At 35.8% G+C, this 27,676-nt stretch overlaps 1 long non-coding RNA gene across 1 annotated transcript; it reads right to left on the bottom strand.

The window, feature by feature from the left end:
• LOC139477043 (uncharacterized) lies at positions 1–26,936 on the bottom strand. Its single transcript, XR_011654131.1, has 3 exons — positions 26,860–26,936; positions 328–408; positions 1–164 (listed from the first exon to the last, which is right to left on the bottom strand). It is a non-coding gene; the product is annotated as an uncharacterized lncRNA (long non-coding RNA).
• Between the last annotated feature and the right edge of the window lie 740 nt (positions 26,937–27,676).

Raw genomic sequence — 27,676 nt, 5'->3', positions numbered from 1 at the left:
TTGAAAACTTTATGATTGAAGACAGCAAGCTCTTACTGTTGTCCATATTTTGCATGAACTGACATTTTTCCCTTTGAGCCTCTCCTGCTGAATCTCTCCTCAGCTCGCACAGAATGCTCCCAAGGATTTGACCTTTCCTGTCTTCATGTAGTCATCCCCTTTATCTGACAAACAGAGATTATATATTCCATTCAGTGTGACAACTTTGTTGAGAGGGTCATTCACTGTGGGACACCAGAAAACTATGTCTGAAGGGAATTTTATGTCAAAATTTAAAGGATTATTCAAAATAATAATTGTTAAGTGAAGGTTAATATTATTATTTACCTTGAACTGATTGTGATAATCTATTCCTTATATTTCCACCAGCAGCTCTATGGGATGGGGTGGCTTGATTGTTTGATGCCGCTGTAACATATTTATACATTATATGTATTTACATTAAAAGGATGAGTGAAAGAGATTGGTGAGTGGTGTTCTGGAAACACAACTTCCTGTCACTGATTACTGTGAATGGCTATAGTGTCTGAACTACGGTGGCCCATACCCGCCACTGCTGAGATCATTTTCACTGTATGCCTCTATATTTTATCTCACATATACATTTTTCGATATTGTTATTTCAATGTTTATAAATAGTTTTAAGGTTCGTCCGCCTATTTGATGGGATTCCCCTTTACCCTTTTGTACATGACACTTAAGCAGTGTCCTGTTACTGTAAACAGATTAGTTTCAAATTCCAAACTGGTGATGTCTATTCAGACTAATGCTTAGTCTCTAAAACTGTATAGTTTTGAAAAAAACAAGTAACTCCATTTACATTGAAGAGGAGCTCCAGTGATATGGGAGATTCCGAGATGAGCCTATTCTATGGCTATCTGGCTGCCACCCAAATCGATTCAAACGGGACCCCAAAGCTTGTTGTATGCTATATACCCAAACACAAGGCTGTTAGCAAGCGCTAGTGCAGACGTGATACATCGTAAAAACTGTATCGTGATGTCTTCAGAAATACAATTTCTTGCAATATTTATACAACGAGATAGTAAGGCTAACGCTTACGCACCGGTCAAGCGTAGATAATATCGCTAATACAGATATAACGTATATGAATTTTAACACTAAAGACAAACAATCATTATTTTTGCAGTGACGATATAACACTTATACACCTTTATTTGGTAACTTTCATCAGTTTTGCTCTTCATTTTAATAACTTTGTTTTCACATATACATGTTATACCCGACTAGTCTGTCATACATAATTATGGGGCAGTTTTCAATCTTGTACTGGCTTACTCTGATGTTCCTGAGCAAAGCTTATTGGCTTGGTTGTTATACCTCGTTTGTCTGGTAATCATATTATTACTTAATTTTTTTTATCTAATGACACCCTGTTCTCTGGATCACGGCTCCGTGACTATCCATAACAATTAAGATGAATGTTCAGTTCAATCAACTCCGCCGCTCTACCGCAGAATGTTCGTCCAACTCTGCAGGGGGCATTCTCAGTGGCTTCAAACGCGCTGAAATGTTTTCGCCTTGCATCCAAGATGGTGGACAAGTGAAATCGTATGATATATGACTATTTTAGGTCACTATCTCTTTTTGGATTACCCAATAAAGTCAATTCATAGTTACACGGTAGTGAAGGAGCTTACAACTTTATAACACTTATTCATTCACTTTTAACACATTCATGCGTGTCATTCGCTACCTTAAGAAAATCATAGTTAAAATGCCTATCCAACTCGAACTACCATCCCGCTCAAGAGGAATGTTTTATGTAATGTACAACACACACAGACACACACACACACACACTAATTGTTTTATTAAATGTATCCTCGAGAGTCATGTGTTCTGTTAATCTCACAAAGTTTCAGCTATCGCCTCTTCCTTTGTGGAGTGAGGTTTCACATTTGTAAAATGATCTCTCTTATCTGTCTGTACCATTAACTTAACTGCCCTCACTCTGTGCAGTTTTCCCGTCCCATATTGCCAAACGGGTGACCCACAAGGAAGAATACTGCCCTCCCTCAGTCCAGTTATATTGTGCCTAGCACAATAAGTTGGGAATATGTAACGTTGCTGTGGCCAAACATTTTGTACCAATTTGGCAAACTTTCAAACCCTCCTGTTCATAAAATGGATTTATTGCCGCGGTCGGATTCTATTCAGGGAGTCATCATTATGTACGGGTAAATATTTTTAAAGCATGCACTTTTTCCTAACCTAACAACCTTAAAGAGGATGCACTAGTGTTGATATCTCATATAAGAAATAAACGAGTCGTGGTCGTTGTTTATCGTACAATAAACAGCACCCACTCGCGGTTTGTTTCTTAATTACATGACCATATACACTGTCATTATATTTCATGTAATCAGTTAACAAAAGCGACATACGAGTAAGCTGTTCCATCGTCATAAGAAACACTTGCCAAAAGTAGCGCCAACTGCACGATTCCGACAACACCAGGAGCATGTTTCATTATTCACCATAAAAATGATGACACTGGGTGCTCGCAAAAAGGCGAGCTCATCCCGATCCACTAGTGGCACCCGCCACAAATACATGCAAAGGCAAGCCAATTGTTTACCCGAAAAGGCACGGAAACACACGGTACAAGTCAAATTAGAGAATTGCATCAGACATCATTTTTGTCATTGATACGTCAAACCTGGAAATGCCGTCTTTACGTCCAACACCAGGACCCGAATCCTTCAACACGCCCAAACATCCCCCTGAGCACGAAACTTGCATACATTTTCCCCTAACCTAAAGTAATCTATACAAGTTCTGAAGTAAATCGTATTTACCCGCATGAATCGCCTTAAGTCATTTATGTTGCATATAATGCGATTGTTTCAGAATAGGACACAGAAACCATAATTGATTATCAGTTTGAAGATCAATGTACACAATGTTCAAAACATTATTCGTGTCACCTAGACAGACACACGTAAAAGATACAGTTAATGTCAGAGGGGTAAAGAAAATGTCAGTATCGGTTGTGCCCACCACGTGCATCAATCACCACTTGACACCGACAACCCATAGATGCAATCAAGTTGTCAATAACATGCTGTTGGATGTGCTGCCATTCATGCTGAAGTGCATCAAGAAGCGGCGGAAGTGTTTGGGGCAGTGGATTCCTTCTGCGTACGCGTCGATCCTACTCCTCCCACAGATCCTCAATCGGGCACGAATCTGGTGACAGGGCTGGCCAAGGTAATGTCTGGATGTTGTTGTGCTGTAAGAAGTCCTGACAAACACGTGCAATATGCGGTCGCGCGTTGTCCTGCTGGAACTGTCCGCCATGAACGTTGACGTGAGGAAGAACGTAAGGCTGTAGGATCAAGTCTCTGTAACGCACACCTGTCAATGCACCTGCCACATGCACGAGAGGCGTATCTACCACCGTGATGAATTCCGGGCCATACCATGACACTCCCGCCGCCAAAAGGGACAACCTGCTGCACACAGTTGGGGGCTTAACGTTAACCCCGACATCTGTAGACACGTAGCCCATCAGCACGTGTGAGTAGGAAACAGGACTCGTCAGTAAACAGTACATTTCTCCACCTTGCACGTGCCCATCTAACCCTCTTTTGACACCAAAGCAGACGGTCCGCCAGATGACGTGGGGTCAATAAATTACATCGTACAGGTCTTCATGCAAAAGGTCCAGCCTCTCTCAGTCTGTTTCGTACCGTTTGATCTGATATTCTGCATACCTCAGGGATCTGTGTGGTTGTAGACGTGGCTGTGGTAGTGCGGTCTCGGAGGTGTCGCAGCCGGATGTATCGATCTTGTGCTTGGGTTGTCACCCTTTGTCTTCCTGACCTTGGTCTGTCGTCAACTCTGTTGGTGTTGTTGTATCGGGTCCACAGTGCGGAGATTGTCTGTCTTATAATCTCAGCTTGTAATCCCCCAATCCCCCCCGGGGATTATAATTTTAAACAGTTTGAGAATTGGTGTCGTTTTTTTCTTTTACTGTTCTAATATATTTGATACTGTACGGCAGTAATGAATAGTTTCCTAGACAGAAAGCATGATCTATGAAAGTTTCTGGTAGTTCGTAACACTATTTTGACGACACCCACCTCGTGTCTGCATCCCGACTATCCCCTCTCCCTGTAAGTTACATAATGTCAAGATGTCTTTGTGTGTCAAGGACGTCAGAAAATCAGCTGATGCCCGATGCTGACCGACTTGGTATTTTTCTTCACTGACAGAAACTGGATATACTGACACACAGCTATTATAGATATTTAAATAACCCCTGATCAAATAGATGCCCTTCGTTAATTTCTCTGTGGAGTACCGTATATACCTGTGATAACGATACCGGTGGCGATGCTGATGCTGATGGTGGTGGTGATGATATGCTAATATCCTTGCATTTAAGAGTGGTTATCATTTTCTGTGATTGCAAACTTTAACATTTGAAAAATGAAACACATATACTTGATCATATGATCAAGGCAACTGGCGTTGCCTAGTGGTAAAAGCTTTCGCTCCTCGTGCCGAAAGTCCAGGTTCGATTCTCTGGATATCATAGGGAAACCCCTATATTGTTGGAATATTTCTAACTAATAACCTGAGTACCATTGATCAGAATCAAATGCTTCTGGTTCGCCTTCCTAATCTCTGATCACACGATGTGTTAGTTCCGGGAACTGTCCGACTAGCATTTACGATTAGTTTGACTTCTGCTGACGTTAACAGGGAGCCTGTTCAGAACATAGGTCGTGCTATAGTTTAGAAAATCGCGATTAAAATTAGTGGTAATGAGGTTTTGAGTATCGATGATAGCGATGTATACTATTGTTACATGGATCTCTGGAGAACAGACAAAGAGCGGGAAAACTTGCAGTACCAAGGTATTTGTAATCGGAACACATTGAAACTGTGTGTTTTGTGCTGAAATGGTGATAATACCGTCGTAAAAGATCTCGCTGTTGCCAGTGCATTAGGTAACCGATTCTATATTCCGCTAGACTTTGAATTACGAGATGCCCACATGCCTTTTTATCAAGCATCCCTAGGCGATAGGTTAGAATACAAACTCACTTTTAATGACTACGGTAGAGTAATCAGAGCTGCTGAAGATGCTAGTTATTCCATTGAAAATATCTCGCTGGAGTATGATATGATAACAAATCACGAACTAGCCAGACAAATTCGTAACCAGTATACCGGAAGTTTAGCCATTTTGTACGATCACGTATCGGGACGTATTATTCTGTGCCCGACTATAAACATTAATAAAACATACCTATCGAGAGATTGGGTAATGAATGACGATGGGGTACACAAAGTTGATCTGGACGATCGTTTACAAGACTGTTTACGAATATGACACGAAAAATACAAAGGAGAATCAACCCTTTTCATAATAGATGACTGCAGTGCGAGTAAAGAACTAAACAAAAAGAAAGATATGATTTCATATTCAGCATTCTCCAGACAACATACTCATCATAGCGTTTGGGTGCTTACTCAAAAATACAACTCTGTCCTGAAAGATCTTAGAGAGCAGACCAAATGGGTTGCCTTGTTTCATTGCAAAGACTGAGATTCATTCGAGGAATGTTTACGCCAAAATGATGTTATTTATACCAGGTCCGAACGAGATAGAGTCAGAAAACTGTTAGCTTCAACGAAGCACTGTAAACTCGTATTAAATACCGATCAACCACCTGCTTACGCAATTGCTTAGCAAAATTATAGCAAAAAAACACAAAAATATTGCCAAATTAGCAAAAATATGGCAAAATTATAGCAAATATAGCGAAAATACGATAAATTGACCATTAGCGGTTATTATGATGTAATAATGTGGCTTGCAATCCTCATTCTTTCGCAACAGTTTATTATTACGGGCTGTATTGGATATGCCATATTTTATTATGTTAGACTTAAATATCTCCTTAGGTATAACATTATGGAATGCGACGAACTCATCAAACAAATGCTCAAAGATGAGCCAGAACCTATGACAGATAAATCTTTAGATAAACATAGCGAAAGACTCGCAGCTTTGGCAGCCGGTGGAAAATGTTCCCAATATTTGGCGGAAATTTATACCATCGAAAAAATTGATAACGTGAAGGACGAAGAAATTAAAAAACTGTATGGGCATTACGAGTCCAGACTGGGAGCTACCATGACTAAAACAATAGGTTCGGCTATGTTACAACTATACACAGTCGTAGCTAGTACGTTTCTCCCTATCCCGGCAGAACATCGCCCGTATTTATGCAAATCTCTTGAGAAACACGCTATAAGCTCAGTAAGCTGTGAGTTTTATCATAAATACGGAATGCTCTTAGCTCCACTCACCACAGCTTTAATAACGGCTAGGTATTGTCAATTTAAACATACATGCCCACTTAATAATAATGGAGACTCAAGTGACACCACCACAGATTGTGGAACAAGTGAATGAGGATGCACAACAGATTGTGAATGAGGAAATACCACAAGTCAGAGTGATGAAGAACCCCCAAAAAATCGCAGCCGGAAGAAAGGACGGGCTGGCAAGGAAAGCGAAACAACATATTGAACATAGTCGTCCGTTTAAAACTTGGGTACTAGTAGGAGTTGTTGCTATAGAGGTGGCATGGTTGTTTTATAAGACCGGAGAAGAGAAAACGTCACCCCCGATGCCACAACAAATTCAGTTAGAGGTTAGCCCCCATATAATGTTATAATAAGCATGACTACTCCAGTTACAGACGGTAAAATGTTGGTAAAAACGTATCATTCAGCGGTGGTCAGTGGCTTGGCCATTGGCTATATATATATAGCTAAAATGAATACTAAAGCCACACCTCCCAAGCTAGATTTTAATGGTTATGATATCAGTATGATGATTCTTGATATTGGATTGGCTATGGCAACAAAAGATATGCTCATCAAACAAGGGCTTATCCCGGAAGATACAATGAAGTAATTAAACATTTGAATATATTATATTATCGAACATGGCATCAATTGTGATGATGGTCGGTGGAGCTGTTGTTAATGCTCTAGCTTTTTCGGGGAGTAATTTTTTATTTTCTACTCTGAGGGAATCAAATGCTAATGAAGTTGAAGAGGAGCGTAAAAGACATAATAAAGCATTAGAACAACTCAAAGCAGCCCATTCACAATGGACCAGGCGCAAAATAGAGAGATTAGATTTTATTAATGAAGAAATGCATAGGCAGGGACATTCAATTCAAACGTTTAAGGATGTTGAATCTGCCATGCACGAATACTTCCTCATTTATGGGAAAAAACTTGACCCAATGCCAAAACCAACAATAAGTCAGTTTTATACACCCGTCAGAGGAACAAAAAAAACACGAGATCACATTCATCATGTTTGGCTTATCAGTCATCGCTATTTTTAGCTACACAATAACTACGCATAAACCATGACCTAGTTAGGGTCTCACCAGTGGAGATTTGATTTGCATTTAGGCAAATGATATGATAGATGTATAACCATGAATCTGTGCAGATTTACACTCATGGGAAAGCCTACTCAATGTAATTGACGTTATGTTGGTATTTACTGTGGTATCCACTCTTATTACATCAGGCAGGGAAATGTAAATTATACATGTTCTGTATGTGGGATAGGGGTCAAAGGTCGTTATTGTTTATGTAAGAAACACGGTGCTGATAGGATCAGGAACCAGATTATTTACACTTGGAAGAGAGATTACATCAATGAGAGGAATAGGTTGGGGAGAATATGAATTTAGATATATGAAAAACAACCAATTAGACATTTGACTCATTTTGAATATACCATTAAACCACAATGGTTTTTGTGAGAGAGTTGAAGGATTTAGCAAAACAACGTGGACTACGTGGATATTCTCGAATGAGAAAAACTGAATTGATCAATTTACTCGGTTTGGAATACAACAAACCCCAGACTGTAAGAGAACTCAAAGCTCAAGCAAAAAACACTGGGCTGAGAGGTTATTCTCGAATGAGAAGAGCTGAATTGATCGCTTTACTAGATAATAATCAATCGGATGATAATAAATCAGTTGATGATGTTGATAAAAAACAACAAGAATTAAAATTTGTAACCACATCCGCCGGAGTTGGTAAATATCTAAGAGTTTGGAAGATGGATATTAATTCCAACATGGATGTTAATGATGTTAAGCCCATCATATCGAGTAAAATTAACGAGGAGTTAGATGATTTACTTAGTATAAAATACCAGCTGACGATTAAAATGTTATTGAGTAAAAGTAACACAGACAATAGCACTGAATATACAGAACCATATTTCAGAAGCAATCAAGAAGTTATAACCGAATCCGATACTTTAAACGCATCATTGGATACATTAATTCAGAGGATACAGGAAACTTTAGAACGCTGGACTAATAGAGGGTGGGGTGTGGATAAAATCGATAGTTTATATTTAGATATAGCAAATTATATGTCCTTCAAAGGTGGATCTTATATAGATTTACCTCCGTATTATAAAAAGAAAAAAGCCATAACTTATGTAAAAAATAAATCTGATGACTGTTTAAGAATGATGATAAGATCTGCATTGTTCCCCGTAGACAAAAATCCGGATAGACCTTCTAGCTATCCCTAAAACAATGGACTAAACCTCGATGGTATAGACGAACCTACACCAATCTCACAAATTGATCAGGTGGAAAAGCAAAATAATTTAGCTATAAATGTTTTCAGACATTCTTCTAAAGGAATTGTTGTACACAGGATAAGCTCTGCTCCAGAAAATATTCCCAGAATCAATTCATTTCTGATTGAAAAAGATGGTAAAAATCATTATATGTGGATAAAGAGTTTAAGCAGACTATTATACGATCAAACAACCCATAAAGAAAAGAAATATTTCTGCGAAAGATGTCTACATGGGTACAGCAGACAAGATCTATTAGAAGGACATAAAGAAGAGTGTAGAGGTGTTGGACAGAGTGGTTTCAGGATCGATATGCCTAAAGAAGGGGAAAATATATTAAAATTTGAACATTATTGTAATCAAATGCCAGTACTGTACGTGATTTACGCTGACTTCGAAGCGCTTATCAAACCTATAGAAAATAATCAAGATAATAGTCAAGATAATCAAGATAGTAGTTTTACATATAAAACTCAAGAACATATTCCTTGTGAGTTTGGATATATAGTTGTAAAGTATGACGGGAAAACAAACCCGCAAGTGATTTACAGAAACCAATGTGTATGATGAGGGATGATTGGAGGGCCTATAAGAAGTCAACTAGTTGTCATGTTTGTAATAAACCCCTGAATGGGGATTCCTTAAGAGATCGTTGCCACGTCACGGGTAATTATCGGGGAGCCGCGCATATTACTTGAAACTAAAAATTCTCAAACAATACCCATCCCCGTTGTGTTTCATAACCTTAGTGGATATGATTCACATCTCATTATGCAAGCTATCTCAAAGACCGACGGTTGCTTAACATGTATTCCTAATAATATCGAAAAATATATATCGTTCTCATTGACTATACATTATACGGACAAGGATGGGAAAACCAGAATAAAGCAAAGTAATGGGCTTAGATTCATAGACTCCGTACAGTTTCTGTTATCTTCCCTGGACAATAGCTAATGCAAACAAACCTGATGACTTTGCAATAACAAATCAATATACCAATAGGTTAACGCATCATTTGTTGCTGAGAAAAGGTGTATATCCTTACGAATATATTGATGATTGGTCTAGATTCGACGAAACTAAATTACCATCTCTTGAATCATTCTATACTAACTTAAAAGAATCTAAAATAACAGATGTCAATTGTGAACACGCTCTGACGGTGTGGTATAAATTAGGTTGTAAGAATTTAGGCGATTATAACGATCTGTACTTCAAAACCGATGTACTGTTACTCGCCGATATATTCGAGATATTTAGAAACACATGTTTAAAACAATATGGCTTGGATCCAGCTAAATTACTCACCGATTACGATATGCACATGTTTAATGAGAACGGATTAAGAGGTGGTATATCGATGGTAGCGAAAAGGTATTCTAAGGCTAATAATAAATTAGTGGAAGGATATGATCTGAGTAAACCCGACACGCACATATTATATCTCGACGCTAACAATTTGTACGGATGGGCTATAAGTCAACCTTTACCCACGGGTGGTTTTGAGTTGGTTGATGATATCGAGTGAATGATATCAATGTGAATGCTGCGAATAAAGGGTACATATTAGAAGTTGACTTGGAATATCCAAATTCGTTAAATAAAGATCATAACAGTTATCCGCTAGCTCCCCAAAGATTAATGGTGAATAAAGATTAGATGTCAGAATATCAACACTCCTTGATGGGTAATACAAGGTTAGCTAACATAGAAAAACTCGTACCAAATTTGATGGATAAGACAAAATATATAGTTCACTGCAGAAATCTCCAGTTATATCTATCGTTAGGTATGAAACTAACGAAAATACACAGAGTTCTAAAGTTTGATCAAAGTTCTTGGATGGAGCCCCATATAAGGCTGAACACAGATTTAAGAAAGATAGCTACCAGCGATTTCGGAAAGAATCTGTATAAGCTCATGAATAACTCAGTATTTGGTAAAACTATGGACAATCTAAGGAAGCGTGTTGATGTTAAATTAGTCAGATCTAATGAGGAAGAAAGACTCAGGAAACTTATAGCCAGTCCGGCTTTTAACAGAAGCAAGATATTCGATAACGACTTAACCGCGTTGCATATGCAGAAGAGTTATATAAAATTCAACAGACCAGTGTACATTGGTATGAGTATTCTCGACTTGTCAAAACACTTAATGTATGACTTTTATTACAACGAACTTAAGAAGCAATACAGCAATAGATGCGAGGTGTTATATACCAACACAGATTCCTTGTTTATGGAAATACAATCCGAGGATGTGTATAAAGATATGGCAGAAAAAATATATATGTACGACACGAGCGATTACCCAAAAGATAATCCACTGCACAGCATAGTAAATAAAAAGGTGTTAGGTAAGATGAAGGATGAATGTGCTGGGACCCCTATAGCGGAGTATGTCAGATTCAGACCTAAGATGTATTCTATAAAGAAGTCCGATAATGGAGAGATAAGAAAAGCTAATGGTGTTGAGAAGTATGTGGTAAAAAAGCATATCAAACACGAGCAGCATAAAGAAGCATTATTCAACGGTAGAACATTCAAACATGAGATGAACTCTTTAAGAAGTTACAGTCATAGGATATATGGATTAAGAATGAACAAGACTTCATTATCCCCCTTAGATACAAAGAAATGGATTGATAAGGATGGTGTAACTACCTCTGCTTATGGTTAGTTAGGGCGGTAATACTGTATCGTTGGGAACTATGAGCAACTCTACTCGTACAAACCTGCCAGGTGGATCTTTAGGATAATAAAGAATAGGCTCTTCTTCTTTCATAACCAATCGACTAATGATATATTTCTTAAGGGACCAAATCGAAACGGTTGCGAGATGTAGGCCTCCTTCGAGTTCAACGTGCTGGTATAAGTATCTTACGCTTACTCTACCTGGAAGTTTTTGTTCTTTACCTCTCCTCAGTGCTGAAGATTCAGAAGTCACAGATTTCATTTTAATCACATCAGATGGTTTATTCCCGATTTATCTCATTACTTCATTATTCAGTGCTGATACAACAGCTGATAATCTTGTCACCCATTCGGTTGATCTCATCGTTCAGATTTCATTTCGATCCCATACTGATAGCGAAACAAACGTTCTGCTAATGTCCGGTTAAATCTTTCAACAATAGCTTGACTACGGTGGGCCTCTTTTTCACCACACCTGATTTCGACATCGTGCTTTGTTAACAATTTAGTTACCGATCCCATAAACTCACGATCTACTTGAAATAGCTTAGGCCATTTTAATGGTCCGCACTAGCCACATCCACTACAGTTAAAGCGTATTTATACGTTTTGCGTCTTACCTTATCATGGGGAAGAAACAAGAGGTCAGCCTGATGAACTTCATTTGTTGAATATTTTTAATATCAAACTTCTTCCTTGGTATATAACGCGGTGCCGGTAAATATATTTGCAACATCACTTGTTTCTTTAACCAATCCTTGGCCACATCGTTAGATACCTTAGCCACAGTGGCTAAATTTTTTATTGCACCTATACCTTTCCAATATCCTTGTGGGCTATAGGACATTTTATTCATTATTAATAAATATTGATGTTTCTTTTAATACGACTTATGACAATCGTTGAATCGCATAATCATTTTTGCATTAAAAATTCCCCCTGTAGTAGCAGTATAGGTATATAAATCTGGCTCCAGTGGGGTTGCGGTAAAACTCCCTATTACCTATACTACTTCATGGGAGCAATGTTAACAAAACTAACGCAGCGTCGTTTAGTCATTTTAGAAGATGCACATCTAGAATTTTCTCAAAATGATTTTTGTGTGTGGATTAGATGTTTTATGAAGACTAAATTATTATCATTATAACAGAGTCACGTGCGCATATTTCTATAGTCCGTTTCAGACTGCCATCATTGGACTTCGAACAAATGTAAACTTCCTGTTTTCGTTCAAATTTGTCTCCTGTAAACTTGTCGATAAGACTCATTGTGACTGAAATACTTTAAACCACAGGTAGGGTGATCGATAGCTACTCGATATTTAAATAACAACAGTCTGTGAAAAATTATATCGTTTTTTAACTGCAAAAAAACAGTTTTCTAGCATTTCCGACAGTACTAAGGCAAAAATCTCTTAAAATTAGAAATATTGACCCATTGCATTCAGATTCTGCTCACAAAGTTTGAAAACGGATTTAATATCATCAGCCGAGGTGAAATCTTAAGATTTCATTAATTGCAGATTTTGATATCCCTTTCCTAATCAAGGTGATATGAATAATATCTAGTCAAAAATCTCTTAAAATAAGAAATATTGACCATTTCCAGTCAGATTGGAAATGTTATTTTCTATCAGCAGCCAAAAGAACATCTTAAGGTTACACACAACCAAATGTTTTCCCATAGACTTCTATAGTAACGTTATGATTTTTTTTTAAATAACTAAGCATTCAACAGCTATTACCTGTACGTGTGTGCACAGTTTGGCCTTAGAGCAGCAATAAAAAAAATAAAAATGACTAGCTTAGCCAGCTCCTTTTCCGAGTACCGGAAGCTAAACACACCACCCCCAGTTTCGCACCAAATGTCACCTACTTGAAAATAGCTGTGGTCACATTCAGCATAAGTCATCATGTTGAAAAAGACAGTACTAAATATAGAAAAACATGGTCAGTTTTAATAACTGGATGGATGTACATTTGAAAGACATAAAAATCTTACAGAATATCCTCCAATCACAGCCTGCAGATATCTCTCGATCTGCACTGAAGGCTCCCTACGAAAACCGCACTCTCCAAACTGGTACTGATTTGGTGTAGTAGAACCTGTAGACAAGTCAGAATATATTTGCACTTGTCAAATCTGTGATTTATATGTTGTATATATATGTAGCTTCTCAGAAAAAAAATGGAAATTGGATTAAGCTTCACTACTTGTTCCTATCCAGCATGTCTATATGGCACCAGAATACATAGTTTTGATGCACAGAAAGAGTTGTGAGAGTTTAATGATGTACACTTCATCAATGTTTTACAAAAGGCATTTCTGTATTAATAAAGAAGATTTTACCTTCATGCACTGACCATGGAAGTTCATTTATATTTCATAAAAGATGGTGGTCAGGGGTCAATTCTATAAATGATTGAGGCTGCATAGATCATATCACCCTAAAATATTTTTTCGACTAAAAAAATTGAACAAATCTTTAAACCTCAAAACCAGTTACAATACATATTTAAAATTGAGTAGTGGTCTGTTGTTTGCCTTCCTTTGCTGACATCATCAGAAAATAGCAGAGTCTGCTACATTCATGGAATATGGTTTTGACACTCATGCCATGATGCGATTGATATTGTTTGAGATTGCTCGAACTTACACCATCCATTGTTTATATAATTAAACACTCAAATGGCTGTCAGCATTTGGTAAATCATCTATGGAGGGGCTATCACAAATGTTTGTGCTTTCATATACTCCAAAAATCAAAAGTATAATCCTCTATGATATAGGCTGATGACATAAGTACACATGGAAAGGAATCAGAAAAAAAATCTCAAAATTGGACAGAGAGCATGGAATTCAGGCCAACAATAAGCAAGGGACACATTAAGCAGCTTTAAAGTCATCATATATGTAAGGCTGGATAATGAACTTTACCAGAAAATAGGAAATAAAGGGGTGCATTGTTAACAGCAATCTCACACACTGACCAGTGAACCATACCGCCTATTAAAGCCGAGGAATTGAAATGGACCCTCAAGTAGTAAAAAGCTTTTTGAAACCACAACATGGAAGGAAATTACACTTAACTCTATTGATTTATTTAGTTAAGACTTTAAAATACTCACAAGACATCAAACATTCTTACTGTTTAATGTTTCAAGGTGGCTAAACTTGCTTATTTCAGTTATTTGCCAGTTTCAATGAAACAAAGTTAAAATTCCATATAATTTTGAAAATGTACAGCTTATTCTGACATAAATGTAATTCTTTTTATTCACAATTAACAGTGTCATGCAATACCAGCTTAAAATAGTGTTTCTCTCCAATAATTTATGGGTTTATAGGGGAATGAAAGATACAATGTATTTTACTAAACAGGGGAGATAATTTAGTTTTGTCGAACACTATCACATTCTTTACAGATGATTTCAGAACCATAATGTTACATTCCAAAAGAGCCAGTGGGTATTATTTTCATCTAAGCAGGTTCTGGGACTGGTGTATAGCCCTTACTTCATGTTTGCAAACTAAAAAACTGCACAGTGAGGCATTAAGGGAGCACTGTCAGAAATGTCTAGTGCATGAGGGTCATCTTATTATGGCACTTGATAGTGAGCAACAGAGGGGCCTCAAGTGGACTGGGGCTCTTAAATGTACTTACTGTACCTACATGTCCAAGTTCCACAACTTCTACAAGGTAATAAAGCGCAGCGAGGCAAAACAAGGGTTGTCGATCACACACTGCCAACACCGGACTTCGGATCAGCTTCTCCAAATGCCAAATTCGATGTCGAAACTCCTACTTCTTCTGCATGAGTGCACATATACCTCCCCAGTCAACATCAGGCATGTGAAAAGCTGAAAAAAGTGTTCAGACAATATCAAATGGCAAACCAGTTTGGATATAACAGCCAGGAGTCAGTTCGTGAGGGGACAAAATAATTATTTGAAAGTTATATGAGTGAAAAATAAGTCTGTTTTAAGAAACTTAATAGAAAAATAGCATCATTCATTCACACAAGAGCACCTAACAGAAAGACATATTGGTATGCTACATTGTTTACTATAAATAAGGGGATGTTTGACATATTCTGCTGTCAGCAGTGTACATGCTTCATATTCAAGATAACGGCATCGCGTAACTTGACTGGCAAGCGATTGACACAAGGCAGAAAATGTTGTGGCAGTGGTGACTTTATCCTAATTTGTTGTCAAATTCATCAGTTTCAACAAATTCAGAAGGCAGGAGGAGGGTTTGTTGGACAGAGGTACCCTGGGGGGTTCATGCTGAGATCGACCACAATGCGAAGCAACATTCATTTCCAGCCCATCCAAATGCTCCATTCAACCCAAAATGTCCCCAACTTCACTGTCATTATTTTTAAATTTGCCTCCATGGTGTATCCATGGTGAAATATAAACAGAAAAGCATGTAAAGTATGAATTACTGAAATGTGCACTCACCCTACAGGTTACACACAACCAAATGTTTTCCCATAGACTTCTATAGTAACGTTATGATTTTTTTTTAAATAACTAAGCATTCAACAGCTATTACCTGTACGTGTGTGCACAGTTTGGCCTTAGAGCAGCAATAAAAAAAATAAAAATGACTAGCTTAGCCAGCTCCTTTTCCGAGTACCGGAAGCTAAACACACCACCCCCAGTTTCGCACCAAATGTCACCTACTTGAAAATAGCTGTGGTCACATTCAGCATAAGTCATCATGTTGAAAAAGACAGTACTAAATATAGAAAAACATGGTCAGTTTTAATAACTGGATGGATGTACATTTGAAAGACATAAAAATCTTACAGAATATCCTCCAATCACAGCCTGCAGATATCTCTCGATCTGCACTGAAGGCTCCCTACGAAAACCGCACTCTCCAAACTGGTACTGATTTGGTGTAGTAGAACCTTAAGATTCCATTAAACCTTTTTTTATAGATTTTTTACTATATTATCACTCATATCGCCTCGACCAGAAATGGGATTTTGCTTTTAAAATCTACAATTAATGGAATCTTAAGATATGTTCTTAGCTGCTGATAGCAAATAACATTTCAAACCTGTCAGCAAAATCTTAATGCAATGGGTCAATACTGTTGATTTTAAGAGTTTTTACTATATTATCACTCATATCCCCTCGCCCAGAAATGGGATTTTGCTTTTAAAATCTACAATCAATGGAATCTTAAGATTTCTTCTTTGCTACGAATAGTAAATAACATTTCAAACTCGTAAGGAGAATCTGAATGCAATGGGTCAATACTGTTAATTTTAAGAGATTTCTTTACTATATTATCACTCATATCGCCTCGACCAGAAGTGGGATAATGCCTTTTAAATCTACAATCAATGGAATATTAAGATTTCTTCTTTCCTATGGATAGTAAATAACATTTCACAATTGTAAGGAGAATCTGAATGCAATGGGTCAATGCTGTTAATTTTAAGGGTTTTTACTATATTATCACTCATATCGCCTCGACCAGAAGTGGAATAATGCTTTTAAAATCTACAAATAATGAAATCTTAAGATTTCTTCTTTGTTGCTGATGATAGTCAATAACATTTCACACTTGAAGGGAGAATCTGAATGGAATTGGTCAATACTGTTAATTTTAAGATTTTTTACTATATTATCACTCATATCGCCTCGACCTGAAGTGGAAAAATGCTTTTAAAATCTACAATCAATGGAATCTTAAGATTTCTTCTTTGCTGCTGATGATAGTAAATTATATTTCAAACTTGTGACTAGATTCTGAATGCAATGGGTCAATACTGTTAATTTTAAGAGATTTCTTTACTATATTATCGCTCATATCGCCTCAACCAGAAGTGGGATAATGCCTTTTAAATCTACAATTCATGAAATCTTAATATTTCTTCTTGGCTGATGATAGTAAGTAATATGTCGCACTTGTGAGCAGAATCTGAATGCAATGGGTCAATGCTGTTAATTTTAGGATCTTTTTTACTATAATATCACTCATATCGCCTCGACCAGAAGTGGGATAATGCCTTTTAAATCTACAATCAATGGAATCTTAAGATTTCTTCTTTGTTACGGATAGTAAATAACATTTCACACTTGAAGGGAGAATCTGAATGCAATGGGTCAATGCTGTTAATTTTAAGAGATTTCTTTACTATATTATCACTCATATCGCCTTGACCAGAAGTGGGATAATGTCTTTAAATCTAAAATTAATGAAATCTTAATATTTCTTCTTGGCTGATGATAACATTTCGCACTTGTGAGCAGAATCTGAATGCAATGGGTTAATACTGTTATTTTTAAGATTTTTTACTATATTATCACTCATATCGCCTCGACCTGAAGTGGAAAAATGCTTTTAAAATCTACAATCAATGGAATCTTAAGATTTCTTCTTTGCTGCTGATGATAGTAAATTATATTTCAAACTTGTGACTAGAATCTGAATGCAATGGGTCAATACTGTTAATTTCAAGAGATTTCTTTACTATATTATCACTCATATCGCCTCAACCAGAAGTGGGATAATGCCTTTTAAAATCTACAATTAATGGAATCTTAATATTTGTTCTAAGCTGCTGATGATATTAAATTATATCTAAAACTTGTGAGCAGAATCTGTATGGAATGGGTCAATACTGTTAATTTTAAGATTTTTTACTATATTATCACTCATATCGCCTCGACCTGAAGTGGAATAATGCTTTTAAAATCTACAATCAATGGAATCTTAAGATTTCTTCTTTGCTGCTGATGATATTAAATTATATTTCAAACTTGTGACTAGATTCTGAATGCAATGGGTCAATACTGTTAATTTTAAGAGATTTCTTTACTATATTATCGCTCATATCGCCTCGACCAGAAGTGGGATAATGCCTTTTAAATCTACAATTCATGAAATCTTAATATTTCTTCTTGGCTGATGATAACATTTCGCACTTGTGAGCAGAATCTGAATGCAATGGGTCAATGCTGTTAATTTTAGGATTTTTTTTACTATAATATCACTCATATCGCCTCGACCAGAAGTGGGATAATGCCTTTTAAATCTACAATCAATGGAATCTTAAGATTTCTTCTTTGTTACGGATAGTAAATAACATTTCACACTTGAAGGGAGAATCTGAATGCAATGGGTCAATGCTGTTAATTTTAAGAGATTTCTTTACAATATCATCACTCATATCGCCTTGACCAGAAGTGGGATAATGCCTTTTAAATCAAAAATTAATGAAATCTTAATATTTCTTCTTGGCTGATGATAGTAAATAACATGTTGCACTTGTGAGCAGAATCTGAATGCAATGGGTCAATACTGTTAATTTTAGGAGATTTTAATACTATATTATCACTCATATCGCCTTGACCAGAAGTGGGATAATGTCTTTAAATCTAAAATTAATGAAATCTTAATATTTCTTCTTGGCTGATGATAACATTTCGCACTTGTGAGCAGAATCTGAATGCAATGGGTTAATACTGTTAATTTTAAGGGTTTTTACTATGTTATCACTCATATCGCCTCGACCAGAAGTGGAATAATGCTTTCAAAATCTACAATTAATGGAATCTTAAGATTTCTTCTTGGCTGCTGATGATAGTAAATTATATTTCAAACTTGTGACTAGAATCTGAATGCAATGGGTCAATACTGTTAATTTTAAGAGATTTCTTTACTATATTATCACTCATATCGCCTCAACCAGAAGTGGGATAATGCCTTTTAAAATCTACAATTAATGGAATCTTAATATTTGTTCTTAGCTGCTGATAGCAAATAACATTTCAAACCTGTCAGCAAAATCTTAATGCAATGGGTCAATACTGTTAATTTTAAGATTTTTTACAATATCATCACTCATATCGCCTCAACCAGAAGTGGGATAATGCCTTTTAAATCTACAATTCATGAAATCTTAATATTTCTTCTTGGCTGATGGTAGTAAGTAATATGTCGCACTTGTGAGCAGAATCTGAATGCAATGGGTCAATGCTGTTAATTTTAGGAGATTTTTATACTATATCATCACTCATATCTCCTTTTACCAGAATTGGGATAATGCCTTTAAAATCTACAATTAATGAAATCTTAATATTTCTTCTTGGCTGATGATAACATTTCGCACTTGTAAGGAGAATCTGAATGCAATGGGTCAGTACTGTTAATTTTAAGGGTTTTTACTATATTCATATAATTCATGAAATCTTAATATTTCTTCTTGGCTGATGGTAGTAAGTAATATGTCGCACTTGTGAGCAGAATCTGAATGCAATGGGTCAATGCTGTTAATTTTAGGATTTTTTTTACTATAATATCACTCATATCGCCTCGACCAGAAGTGGGACAATGCCTTTTAAATCTACAATCAATGGAATCTTAAGATTTCTTCTTTGTTACGGATAGTAAATAACATTTCACACTTGAAGGGAGAATCTGAATGCAATGGGTCAATGCTGTTAATTTTAAGAGATTTCTTTACTATATCATCACTCATATCGCCTTGACCAGAAGTGGGATAATGCCTTTTAAATCAAAAATTAATGAAATCTTAATATTTCTTCTTGGCTGATGATAGTAAATAACATGTTGCACTTGTGAGCAGAATCTGAATGCAATGGGTCAATGCTGTTAATTTTAGGAGATTTTAATACTATATTATCACTCATATCGCCTTGACCAGAAGTGGGATAATGTCTTTAAATCTAAAATTAATGAAATCTTAATATTTGTTCTTGGCTGATGATAACATTTCGCACTTGCGAGCAGAATCTGAATGCAATGGGTTAATACTGTTAATTTTAAGGGTTTTTACTATATTATCACTCATATCGCCTCGACCAGAAGTGGAAAAATGCTTTTAAAATCTACAAATAATGAAATCTTAAGATTTCTTCTTTGCTGCTGATGATAGTAAATAACATTTCACACTTGAAGGGAGAATCTGAATGCAATGGGTCAATACTGTTATTTTTAAGATTTTTTACAATATTATCACTCATATCGCCTCGACCTGAAGTGGAAAAATGCTTTTAAAATATACAATCAATGGAATCTTAAGATTTCTTCTTTGCTGCTGATGATAGTAAATTATATTTCAAACTTGTGACTAGATTCTGAATGCAATGGGTCAATACTGTTAATTTTAAGAGATTTCTTTACTATATTATCGCTCATATCGCCTCGACCAGAAGTGGGATAATGCCATTTAAATCTACAATTCATGAAATCTTAAGATTTCTTCTTTGCTGCTGATGATAGTAAATTATATTTCAAACTTGTGACTAGAATCTGAATGCAATGGGTCAATACTGTTAATTTTAAGAGATATCTTTACTATATTATCACTCATATCGCCTCAACCAGAAGTGGGATAATGCCTTTTAAAATCTACAATTAATGGAATCTTAATATTTGTTCTAAGCTGCTGATAGCAAATAACATTTCAAACCTGTCAGCAAAATCTTAATGCAATGGGTCAATACTGTTAATTTTAAGATTTTTTACAATATTATCACTCATATCGCCTTGACCAGAATTTGGATAATGCCTTTAAAATCTACAATTAATGGAATCTTAAGATTTGTTCTAAGCTGCTGATGATATTAAATTATATCTAAAACTTGTGAGCAGAATCTGTATGGAATGGGTCAATACTGTTAATTTTAAGATTTTTTACTATATTATCACTCATATCCCCTCGACCTGAAGTGGAATAATGCTTTTAAAATCTACAATTAATGGAATCTTAAGATTTCTTCTTTGCTGCTGATGATAGTAAATTATATTTCAAACTTGTGACTAGATTCTGAATGCAATGGGTCAATACTGTTAATTTTAAGAGATTTCTTTACTATATTATCGCTCATATCGCCTCGACCAGAAGTGGGATAATGCCTTTTAAATCTACAATTCATGAAATCTTAATATTTCTTCTTGGCTGATGGTAGTAAGTAATATGTCGCACTTGTGAGCAGAATCTGAATGCAATGGGTCAATGCTGTTAATTTTAGGATTTTTTTTACTATAATATCACTCATATCGCCTCGACCAGAAGTGGGATAATGCCTTTTAAATCTACAATCAATGGAATCTTAAGATTTCTTCTTTGTTACGGATAGTAAATAACATTTCACACTTGAAGGGAGAATCTGAATGCAATGGGTCAATGCTGTTAATTTTAAGAGATTTCTTTACTATATCATCACTCATATCGCCTTGACCAGAAGTGGGATAATGCCTTTTAAATCAAAAATTAATGAAATCTTAATATTTCTTCTTGGCTGATGATAGTAAATAACATGTTGCACTTGTGAGCAGAATCTGAATGCAATGGGTCAATGCTGTTAATTTTAGGAGATTTTAATACTATATTATCACTCATATCGCCTTGACCAGAAGTGGGATAATGTCTTTAAATCTAAAATTAATGAAATCTTAATATTTCTTCTTGGCTGATGATAACATTTCGCACTTGAGAGCAGAATCTGAATGCAATGGGTTAATACTGTTAATTTTAAGGGTTTTTACTATATTATCACTCATATCGCCTCGACCAGAAGTGGAATAATGCCTTTAAAATCTACAAATAATGAAATCTTAAGATTTCTTCTTTGCTGCTGATGATAGTAAATAACATTTCGCACTTGTGAGCAGATTCTGAATGCAATGGGTTAATACCGTTAATTTTAAGGGTTTTTACTATATTATCACTCATATCGCCTCGTCCTGAAGTGGAAAAATGCTTTTAAAATCTACAATCAATGGAATCTTAAGATTTCTTCTTTGCTGCTGATGATAGTAAATTATATTTCAAACTTGTGACTAGATTCTGAATGCAATGGGTCAATACTGTTAATTTTAAGAGATTTCTTTACTATATTATCGTTCATATCGCCTCGACCAGAAGTGGGATAATGCCATTTAAATCTACAATTCATGAAATCTTAATATTTCTTCTTGGCTGATGATAGTAAGTAATATGTCGCACTTTTGAGCAGAATCTGAATGCAATGGGTCAATGCTGTTAATTTTAGGATTTTTTTTACTATAATATCACTCATATCGCCTCGACCAGAAGTGGGATAATGCCTTTTAAATCTACAATCAATGGAATCTTAAGATTTCTTCTTTGCTGCTGATGATAGTAAATTATATTTCAAACTTGTGACTAGAATCTGAATGCAATGGGTCAATACTGTTAATTTTAAGAGATTTCTTTACTATATTATCACTCATATCGCCTCAACCAGAAGTGGGATAATGCCTTTTAAAATCTACAATTAATGGAATCTTAATATTTGTTCTAAGCTGCTGATAGCAAATAACATTTCAAACCTGTCAGCAAAATCTTAATGCAATGGGTCAATACTGTTAATTTTAAGATTTTTTACAATATTATCACTCATATCGCCTCAACCAGAAGTGGGATAATGCCTTTAAAATCTACAATAAATGGAATCTTAATATTTGTTCTAAGCTGCTGATAGCAAATAACATTTCAAACCTGTCAGCAAAATCTTAATGCAATGGGTCAATACTGTTAATTTTAAGATTTTTTACAATATTATCACTCATATCGCCTTGACCAGAAGTGGGATAATGCCTTTAAAATCTACAATTAATGGAATCTTAAGATTTCTTCTTTGCTGCTGATGATAGTAAATTATATTTCAAACTTGTGACTAGATTCTGAATGCAATGGGTCAATACTGTTAATTTTAAGAGATTTCTTTACTATATTATCGCTCATATCGCCTCGACCAGAAGTGGGATAATGCCTTTTAAATCTACAATTAATGAAATCTTAATATTTCTTCTTGGCTGATGATAACATTTCGCACTTGTAAGGAGAATCTGAATGCAATGGGTCAGTACTGTTAATTTTAAGGGTTTTTACTATATTATCACTCATATCGCCTCGACCAGAAGTGGGATAATGCCTTTTAAATCTACAATCAATGGAATCTTAAGATTTCTTCTTTGTTACGGATAGTAAATAACATTTCACACTTGAAGGGAGAATCTGAATGCAATGGGTCAATGCTGTTAATTTTAAGAGATTTCTTTACTATATCATCACTCATATCGCCTTGACCAGAAGTGGGATAATGCCTTTTAAATCAAAAATTAATGAAATCTTAATATTTCTTCTTGGCTGATGACAGTAAATAACATGTTGCACTTGTGAGCAGAATCTGAATGCAATGGGTCAATGCTGTTAATTTTAGGAGATTTTAATACTATATCATCACTCATATCTCCTTTTACCAGAAGTGGGATAATGCCTTTTAAATCTACAATTAATGAAATCTTAATATTTCTTCTTGGCTGATGATAACATTTCGCACTTGTAAGGAGAATCTGAATGCAATGGGTCAATACTGTTAATTTTAAGGGTTTTTACTATATTATCACTCATATCGCCTCCACCAGAAGTGGAATAATGCTTTTAAAATCTACAATTAATGGAATCTTAAGATTTCTTCTTTGCTGCTGATGATATTAAATTATATTTCAAACTTGTGACTAGATTCTGAATGCAATGGGTCAATACTGTTAATTTTAAGAGATTTCTTTACTATATCATCACTCATATCGTCTCGACCAGAAATGGGATTTTGCTTTTCAAATCTACAATTAATGGAATCTTAATATTAGTTCTTAGCTGCTGATAGCAAATAACATTTCAAACCTGTCAGCAAAATCTGAATGCAATGGGTCAATACTGTTGATTTTAAGAGTTTTTACTATATTATCACTCATATCCCCTCGACCAGAAATGGGATTTTGCTTTTAAATCTACAATCAATGGAATCTTAAGATTTCTTCTTTGCTACGAATAGTAAATAACATTTCACACTCGTAAGGAGAATCTGAATGCAATGGGTCAATACTGTTAATTTAAAGAGTTTTTACTATATTATCACTCATATCGCCTCGACCAGAAGTGGGATAATGCCTTTAAATCTAAAATTTATGGAATCTTAAGATTTTTTCTTGGCTGATGATAGTAAATAACATTTCGCACTTGTGAGCAGAATCTGAATGCAATGGGTCAATGCTGTTAATTTTAGGAGATTTTTTACTATATTATCAATCATATCACCTCAACCAGAAGTGGGATACCGTATTCGACGTAATAAGCGCCCTGCTCTAATAAGCGCCCACGGCGATATTTACTGAAATATTTGCTGGTGAACAATCCCACTTAGCACCCCTTCCGATTGGTCAATATACAAAAGACTTATTTATTCGCGTATAATACGCAATCAAATTCTGGAAAAATATATCTGTCGTATATAAACATTTCAGGCTGTCAGCATAAACCACGAAATTGATCTTTCAAGGCTGTTTTTTTCCACCAAAATAACATTCTATTAAAAGCCCCCCATTTCTAATTTTGAGAGCGCACTGGGCGCTTATTACGTCGAATACGGTAATGCCTTTTAAATCTACAATTAATGGAATCTTAAGATTTCTTCTTTGCTGCTGATGATAGTAAATTATATTTCAAACTTGTGACTAGATTCTGAATGCAATGGGTCAATACTGTTGATTTTAAGAGTTTTTACTAAATTATCACTCATATCCCCTCGACCAGAAATGGGATTTTGCTTTTAAAATCTACAATCAATGGAATCTTAAGATTTCTTCTTTGCTACGAATAGTAAATAACATTTCACACTCGTAAGGAGAATCTGAATGCAATGGGTCAATACTGTTAATTTTAGGAGATTTTTTACTATATTATCACTCATATCGCCTCAACCAGAAGTGGGATAATGCCTTTTAAAATCTACAATTAATGGAATCTTAATATTTCTTCTTGGCTGATGATAGTAAGTAATGTCGCACTTGTGAGCAGAATCTGAATGCAATGGGTCAATGCTGTTAATTTTAGGAGATTTTAATACTATATTATCACTCATATCACCTTGACCAGAAGTGGGATAATGTCTTTGAATCTAAAATTAATGAAATCTTAATATTTGTTCTTGACTGATGATAACATTTCGCACTTGTGAGCAGAATCTGAATGCAATGGGTTAATACTGTTAATTTTAAGGGTTTTTACTATATTATGACTCATCGCCTCGACCAGAAGTGGAATAATGCTTTTAAAATCTACAATTAATGGAATCTTAAGATTTCTTCTTTGCTGCTGATGATAGTAAATTATATTTCAAACTTGTGACTAGAATCTGAATGCAATGGGTCAATACTGTTAATTTCAAGAGATTTCTTTACTATATTATCACTCATATCGCCTCAACCAGAAGTGGGATAATGCCTTTTAAATTCTACAATTAATGGAATCTTAATATTTGTTCTAAGCTGCTGATAGCAAATAACATTTCAAACCTGTCAGCAAAATCTTAATGCAATGGGTCAATACTGTTAATTTTAAGATTTTTTACAATATTATCACTCATATCGCCTTGACCAGAATTTGGATAATACCTTTAAAATCTAGATTCAATGGAATCTTAAGATTTCTTCTTTGCTGCTGATGATATTAAATTATATTTAAAACTTGTGAGCAGAATCTGTATGGAATGGGTCAATACTGTTAATTTTAAGATTTTTTACTATATTATCACTCATATCGCCTCGACCAGAAGTGGGATAATGCCTTTAAAATCTAGATTCAATGGAATCTTAAGATTTCTTCTTGGCTGATGATAGTAAATAACAGGTCACACTTGTGAGCAGAATGTGAATGCAATGGGTCAATGCTGTTAATTTTAGGAGATTATAATACTATATTATCACTCATATCACCTTGACCAGAAGTGGGATAATGCCTTTAAAATCTACAATTAATGGAACCGTAAGATTTCTTCTTAGCTGCTGATAGCAAATAACATTTCAAACGTGTGAGCAGAATCCGAATGCTATGGGTTAATACTGTTAATTTTAAGAGATTTTTTACTACATTATCACTCATATCGCCCCGACCAGAATTGGGATAATGGCTTTGAAATGTACAATTAATGGAATCATTTCAGAGAGGCAGCTAAAGAGCCTCGGGGAGTCAGGTTCGTTTTTCGGTTGATTGCGAGTCATCGTACATGTCGGCGTGGGACGTTGTTCATACTTAAACCACTAGTTTGTCTGGCCCAGTCTCGACTACATGTATTTATATTTGGTCACATGGCACACAATCAACAAAGTCACTATACAAGCATGACCAACCGGTTCATCGATTGTCGCCTCCCACGACAAGTGTAGATGTGGGTATATTTTAAGCCATGTCCAACATAGACATACACACTGCACTGTCCATGGATTATCGTGATTTTAGGCTAAATATATTATTTCGGCTTGCTTCAATATATCTTTCCTGTCATTTGGAGATCTTCCAAACAAGACAAAGTGCAATTCCTGCAGTCTGGTTCCTAAAACACTTAAGTATCTATACTCTCTCCTGGTTTACTGGTGCATGCATGTATGAGCAGTCATATCCGTCTTACCGCTTATATCTGTTCGTTTAATATTTGCACACCAAACTTCTGAGCTTGAGCTGAGGAGGCATTTGAGGTTACCAGATACTTGTATATGTGCGTAGATTGCCACTCTGAAACAATCGTCAACACCCACTTGGATATGTTACTTCTTAGAATGTTTCAAAGCTTGTATAAGTCTGCATCTACAGCATTCTGAAGTATGTATAGTATAATACATCCGATACAAACCCTCTATCGTTATCAATCGTTCTGAGTGGTGTATAGTTTATATCCGATATACATACTTTCAGTTTTAATGGTAAAGTAGACACAACTTCTTTAATACTGTAAAGGCGACGTTTCGGTATAGATCCTTATGTCGTTGTCTTGCTTGACAACGGTATAAGGATTTATACCGAAACCTCGCCTCTACAGTATTATACCCTTGTCAAGCAAGACAATGGCCTCATTCCCATCGAACACGTCTGGGATGCTCTTGGCAGAAGTCTGCGCACTCTCTAGAACCAACCACAGAATTTGAAAGATCTTGGCACCATTTTGCAGCAATAATGGCGTCGTCTTCCCAATCATGTGTCCACAAGCATCACAAGGTCCATGAGGAGGCGTTATGTGGCAGTTGTCAACACACATGGTGGCCATACATGCTACTAAACTTGTGTGCCATCAGATTCTTGTGCTTGGGACTTATGATTTAAACTGTTGATGTTATTACTGATTATTTTAGGATAATGCTTTTGGAGAAGTAGATGCTGCACCATTGCAAGAAAAAACACAAAGACTTGAGTTGGATGTAAGGCCACAGGTTTATATACAGAAAAGTACA

Source organism: Haliotis cracherodii, unplaced genomic scaffold (genome assembly GCF_022045235.1).
Source record: "Haliotis cracherodii isolate W230 unplaced genomic scaffold, xgHalCrac1.p SCAF_30, whole genome shotgun sequence".
Lineage (NCBI taxonomy): Eukaryota > Metazoa > Mollusca > Gastropoda > Lepetellida > Haliotidae > Haliotis > Haliotis cracherodii.
The sequence above is the reverse complement of the archived record's forward strand: the minus strand, read 5'-3'. Positions and strand labels throughout refer to the sequence as shown.